The sequence below is a fragment of the Camellia sinensis genome, chromosome 5 (genome assembly GCF_055761805.1).
Source record: "Camellia sinensis isolate YWXY chromosome 5, ASM5576180v1, whole genome shotgun sequence".
Lineage (NCBI taxonomy): Eukaryota > Viridiplantae > Streptophyta > Magnoliopsida > Ericales > Theaceae > Camellia > Camellia sinensis.
This window is the reverse complement of record NC_138965.1, coordinates 27,567,144-27,573,646: the sequence shown is the minus strand read 5'-3', so window position 1 is coordinate 27,573,646 and position 6,503 is coordinate 27,567,144.

Below are 6,503 nucleotides of genomic sequence, written 5' to 3'. Positions count from 1 at the left end.
TGATGAAGGCTGTGATGAAGGCAAAAGCTGAGATTTTCAAAAAAAATCAAGAAGAAGAACGGAGAGGAATAGAGAGGGTAGGCAGAGAAATAGAGAGGGAAGGTGGGTAGACAGAGGGTAGATGGGGAGGCAAATCAGATACAGAGGTCAGATACTGAGAGAGGAGTGGAGAAACAGCCATGTTGGGCGGGAATTTCTGTTTTCTGTATAACCTCAGCCATTGGATAGATATTACAATTGATCTAGACCATTGGATCAAATGTATCTCACACACATTTTTAACATAAATTCAAAATCCTTCTTGCCTTATTATATAGATATCTGGATGTACATTTCTCTTTCATCTTTATCCTAAATAGCATTCTAAGTGACACAGTTGTCTTAGTAGTTTAAATGAATTTTAATGTGTACTATTTGGATGTTGTTTTTATATATTTTTGAAGGGTAACACTTTTGCTAAGTAAATTTTAAATTTTCTACTTTTTTTCCAAGAAAATATGTGATGTTCCTAAATACTTCTATCTAGACTTTATATTCTTAAGTAATTTTTTGAAATATGTCATGTTCCTAAAGTAATTTTACTTTTTTAATCTTCTTCCTTATTCATGCTAAATACTCAACCATTGTTGGTTGGATATGCTCATTTTCTTTGGAAAAATTCACATTGATTGAAGTTTGTAATTTTTTATTTACCAGTGTCAGCACTTCCAAGTTGAGGGATGAGTTATAGATATAAAGGTAAATTCATTATTTCATTATTAAGTTACGTTGGAGGGTTTATTTAATATGATTTGAATTAGGACCATAAAATGATTGCTGATGTCCTGTAGCTATATTTAATTTTACAGTTTAGATTGATGGCAGTTAATTTGTGTATTGCGTCTATTCTATATGTGAATTGATAGATTTAGTGTTAATACATTAAAAATTCACACCAAAATGGCTGTTTGATTTTTGTACAAGTGTAACATTTGAATATGTATTCTGAAATTTTATTGGAATTCAATTGTGTGATTTGACTTAGATTATCATTGTGGGTGTTCTTTGTTATCTTGCTACCATATTTGAAAGTGGAGTTTGGTTTCACGTTTTGCTTATGGGTGGATTTGAATAGTTTGAGCTATTTTATTGTTTTATTTATTTATTTTTATTTTTTTTTTGCAGCTGCTCTTCTCGGGAAAGAGGTTGCAGTCCACCTGATGAATTTAGATTCAATTTTGGAACTAAAATATGGCTTCGATGGCTTCTACTGGGAATCATTTTTTTTTTTTTTTGGTGGGTGTGGCAATGGGTTGGCTGCTTCCCATGAGCAAATTAAATGGATTCAAAAGGTTCGTTTCATATTTTGCTTATGAGTGGATTTCAATAGTTTGAGCTATTTGATTGTTTTATTTATTTATTTATTTATTTATTTATTTATTTATTTATTTATTTATTTATTTTACAGCTGTTGTTCTTAGCATTTCAGTGCACCATGTTATCCCATTAAAGGTATCCTAATTCTTTTATAGGATGCTTGGCTTCCATTGGGAATTAAATTGTTCAATCTGTTTTTAGTTTACAATTTTTTTTTAAAATTTAATATTGTTATTTGTAAGTTACTGAAATAAATTTACTCATTTTTAATATTGTTAAATTTACTCATTTCTTATAGCAAGTTTGTTTATGTAGTGTTGATTAAAAAAAAATTTCCTTCAATTTCTTTATGGATAACTGAAAGAGGAGTGCAGAGAAGTTGGGCATAATTGTTTGTGTTTCTTTATAGTTTTGATTTCATTTATATGAATATGAAATAGGTTACTATGAGATGACATAAGTCTCTTTCAATGAAATGAGTTTCTATGAATGGGTGACTTCTATTTGTTTTTTTGCTCTAAGATGAGATAGGTCTTTTTTTATGAATGGATCTTTCATGTTCAAAAATTGTCACTCAGTATGGAAGGTTGAAACAATGATTGTGCTTAATTGTTATTTACTACCTTCAACTTGGTTTGCTTCTTCATATGTTCATAGAAATGATTTTTCATGCTTTTTGGCACTCACATTTATGGATTGAAATGTCACATTTGTTTGGTTACTAATTGATAGTTGTAAAGAGCATTCATTCGTCTATTCTCTCTCAAATTGGCCCCTCTATAAAAACATGTATATTCAAATTGGTGAATCAAACAGTGAGAGTTTGATCTTATTTTTAATAACAAACAATGGGCAATTTTTAAGGGATTGATTTTGGATAATGGAGCTTGCTTGTTTGCTTATATTTTCTATTCTTCCTTTTGTTTCAGGTACATATGCCTTGGCTTGAAGGAGTGTTTGATTAGCTCATAAAAAGTTGTTGTGACTTTGTTTCCCACAATGGTTGATTAGGTAATTGGTCTATCTTCCATTGATGGATTTGTCAATAATTTGTTGCTTATCTATTGTTCAACTTGGCTTCATTTTACATGTTGTGAAAATTAAGAATCTTAAATTTTTATTAGATAGGCTTCATTTACATGTTGGCTATCTTCTGGATTATTAGCTAGGTTCAGAACCAAGAAGAGCGAGTACTTGAATTTTTTTATGGTGATAATTTGGGTCTTCTATTTTAATTTTTAAAGTTCATACAATTTTGATGATAATCATTGTAATAATTTTTACTATAATTTTAAAAATTAGCATTGTTTAGAATGCCTTTATGTTTGATTTTGCTTTGTTTTGATTAGACTTGAAAAATTCAGGTTATACAATGACTGGAAGTGTTGTGTGGGTCTATTAGTGAATGTTTCAAGAAATGGAGACCAATGGCACAGCAGCCCATTAAACAAGTGAGCCTTTTTTTTTTCCTTCATAATTTTATATCTTTGTTTGGGGAACTAGAAGTTTATTTATTGAGTTTCTTTTTATTGTAATTTTTGGGGGTCGAACGAAATTTAGATCCTGTTGATTCAATAGAATAACTTTGCTTATTACTTTTTCCACACCCTATTACTCTACCAGTGCTTATAATCAATTAAAATTTTCATTTTAAAATTTAAACACTGTAGGCACAATTGTCTATTCATTTTAAAATAGATGTGACAAACAAATATGATTATAATAAATTAAAATTTTGATTGGATAGGTTACAGTCAATTTTTTTTTTTCCTTCTTCCCTTTACCCCTGTAACTCTTAACTCAATATATTTTAGTTTTGTTGGGTGAAAATCATCTGTTATTTTGTACAAGAGTTGAGCCTGTTCTTTCCTTTCTTTTTTTTTCTTTCTTTCTTTCTTTCTTCTTCTTCTTCTCCTCTCATTTTTTATTTTACTTTTACAGTGAGGATTGTAAGTTGTGATAAATAAAAAAAAGGTAAATTACAAACACACCCCTTGAGGTTTACTTAAATTACAAATTACCTCCTGTGGTTCTAGAAATTACATTATGTCTCCTAAGGTTTCTAATTTCATAACAAATAAGTCCTTTTATTAGTAAATCATCAAGTTAATTAATAATTTTTAATAATGTTAAAATTTTATTTCAATTAATAATTTAAATAATTTTATTATTGTATAGGTGAACAATTAGAAATTTTACTTTTTCAATTATTTTTGTTAAATAAAAAATTATGACAGTGAGGTATTTGTAATTTTTCAAACCATAGGAGATAATTCGTATTTTAAGCAAACCTCAGAGGTGTATTTGTAATTTATCCAAAAAAATTATACATTCAGCTTTGCCAGTTATTTTGTAAGACTCTATAAACAATGCTAAGATTGGCTCAATGAGGTCTAGAAAGAATTTGTAAAAGAAAACCAGTAAAGAGGTCTAGATTAACAGAAGCCACTTTTAAGCCAATTGGTTGTTTCTTTTTTTTCTTCAAATATTTGGTTTTGGAACTAAAGTAATTCAGTAGACCATCTATATTATTAGTTAGTCATCCTAGAGTAATAAGTGATGGCATAAACTTACTTTATGCTTGAAGTAGTTTAAATATACTTTATACTTTTAATTGGATGATTATGCATAATAGTACCTCATAAGTGAAGAAGAATGTGGTTTCACTTTGAATCCTTAATGTTGGTGAAGTGCCCTCTTAAATGTTGTGGGCAAATTCTTGGTGATTGATTTGGAGTATACAACATGTTATCAATCACCTAGAAAGTGAAAAGTATGTAATCCCTTTTTTTTTTTTAGTAAGCAGGTCAATTGATTGGTTTGAGGCAAATGTGGTGTTGGGTATGAGGTGAGGAAAAGCCGTGAATTTCATATAATGATTTTTTGAAATGGTTTAGATTTTAGAAATCCATCGTCATGTAATGATTTTTTTTAACATGGGTTAGATTTAAATGTGTTTATAAATGGTTTTGATTCCAAAAATATTAAAATGATAAATGAACCAGCACAATTATTAAAATGGATTTCTGAATAGGTTTCTAAAATCAATTTTCATGTATTGATTTTCAGAAACATATCTTTATTTTGTTTAATTTAGTTCCCCTATATAACTATTTTGTTTATATCATTTGGAGTATTAATTATGTGTTTCTCATTCTCTTTTTAACTGTTCTGTTTCCCTACTTAATTAAGTTTAATTCAGTTTCATTCTCTCTCTTTCGTTTTTTAGTTGTGGTAAGTATCTTTTATAAGTATTTGGTTGTAATCTTTGTTTAAAAAAATAGTACACTTAATTTTATTTAATGAACATTGGGTTTAATTTTAGTTAGATTTGCCCATTAACATTGATCTCAAGTTTGATTCTTTTTTTGTTGCCTACTAATTGTTATACATAATGCTTCAACTAGAAAATGAGTTATGCATTATCACAGGGATGGAAACTCAAAGGAGCATGATCATCCAAAAATAAATACTTCACACAAGGTAAGCTTTAATTGTTTAAAATTTTAATTTTGTTTGGTTTTACAACCTTCAAAAATTCTTCTTCCTTATAACAAGACTTTCTTAGTCTTTATAAAGAAAATTATTCGCACCCTTTACAAAATTTGAGTTTAATTCTATTTGGAGGTTTGTATGATTTATCGGCATTCTCAATTGATCTATCTATACTATTATTTGCTTTTCTATTCATTTGTTTACTTTAGTAATGCATACATATGCCTATTCTCACTTCGCCATTGAATGACATAATTCAATTGACCATAATAGTTATGTTCAATTCTTCTTAATTCATTGCTATTGATTTTCTTATTTCTTATATGTATTTTGATGCGATTTTTCATGTTACAGTTTCTTTTGATGCAATTATTCTTCATTACAATTTCTTCCGATTTCTCATATGCATTTTGATGTGATTTTTCATAGCTATTGGTTTTTTGGAGCGAATTTAAGCGAGTGATTTTGTTGCAGATCATTGATCCATATTAGAAGCATTGGGTTACGTTGCTTCTACCGGTGTGTCATTGGTTGGCTCTCTCATGTTAAATTATTTATTTATTTATTTTCAGGTTAGCTAGGGTGATTCTTTTGTATCAAAATGTTCACTGACCTTTATTTGAAGGAATTTAAACCTGATAAAGCAAAAGGTTTACCAGTTATGATACTAATTCAGTAACATTCTTTTATTGAAAGTTATCTCATTCTAACTTGCTATAGTGTATAAATGTGTTATTTTGACGTGGATAAAAATCTAAAATTTACTATTTGGACTTTAAATTTAGCAAATATTTCTAGATTCTTTGCATATGCTACATTCAAATATATAATTCATTTTTTGGACTTTCATTTTGAAATTTATAAATGCTTTCGCTAATTCAATATGTAGAAGCAATTTCAATTTCTTATATGTGAAGTTTTAAGTCGGAGTGATATTACCATTTTAAATTGATTTATTACCATTGAGTTTCGTAGCACGTGATACCAAAAAAATTGTTGGCAGTGCCTTCAGGCACGGGTCATCCCTAGTATATATATAAGATATCACAAAAGTAATATGTGAAACTTTTTGCAACAATATAATATATGTAACAATGAGAAGTTAATTATTCATAATTAAATAATTGGTCATAATGTACATGTTTAGTGTTATATTTTTGTGTGTGTGCACTATTTTGTAATTAGATTATTAAATTCACATAAAATTGAAAGAAATATGTTAATAATTTGTGTAAAATTAGAGATTAGTAAAAAAAGATTTGAAAAAAAGAAAAGTTTACAGTGTTTAATTTGGTTTGTTTTTTCAAACTTTTGTTTTGAATTTTTTGGTTTTCATGTTTTTTGTGTTTGACATTGTTTTTTTTTAATAATCCTTTTATTTTCTTTTTAGATTCACTTAATTTAATAATAATTTTTTATTTTACTTTTAAATTTAGATTCACTTAATCTAAATACACTTAGAAAATAATTTGGTGTTTATTCTTTTTGAAAAAAATTATTAATATTAAATAATAATAATAATAATAATAATAATAATAACAAAAAATAATTAAAAAATTAGTTCATTTTTTAATTTATAAATTTTTTTACCAATATTTAAATTTTTAATTCTATTTAGATTATTAGATATTAAATATTCATGTAAAAGTATA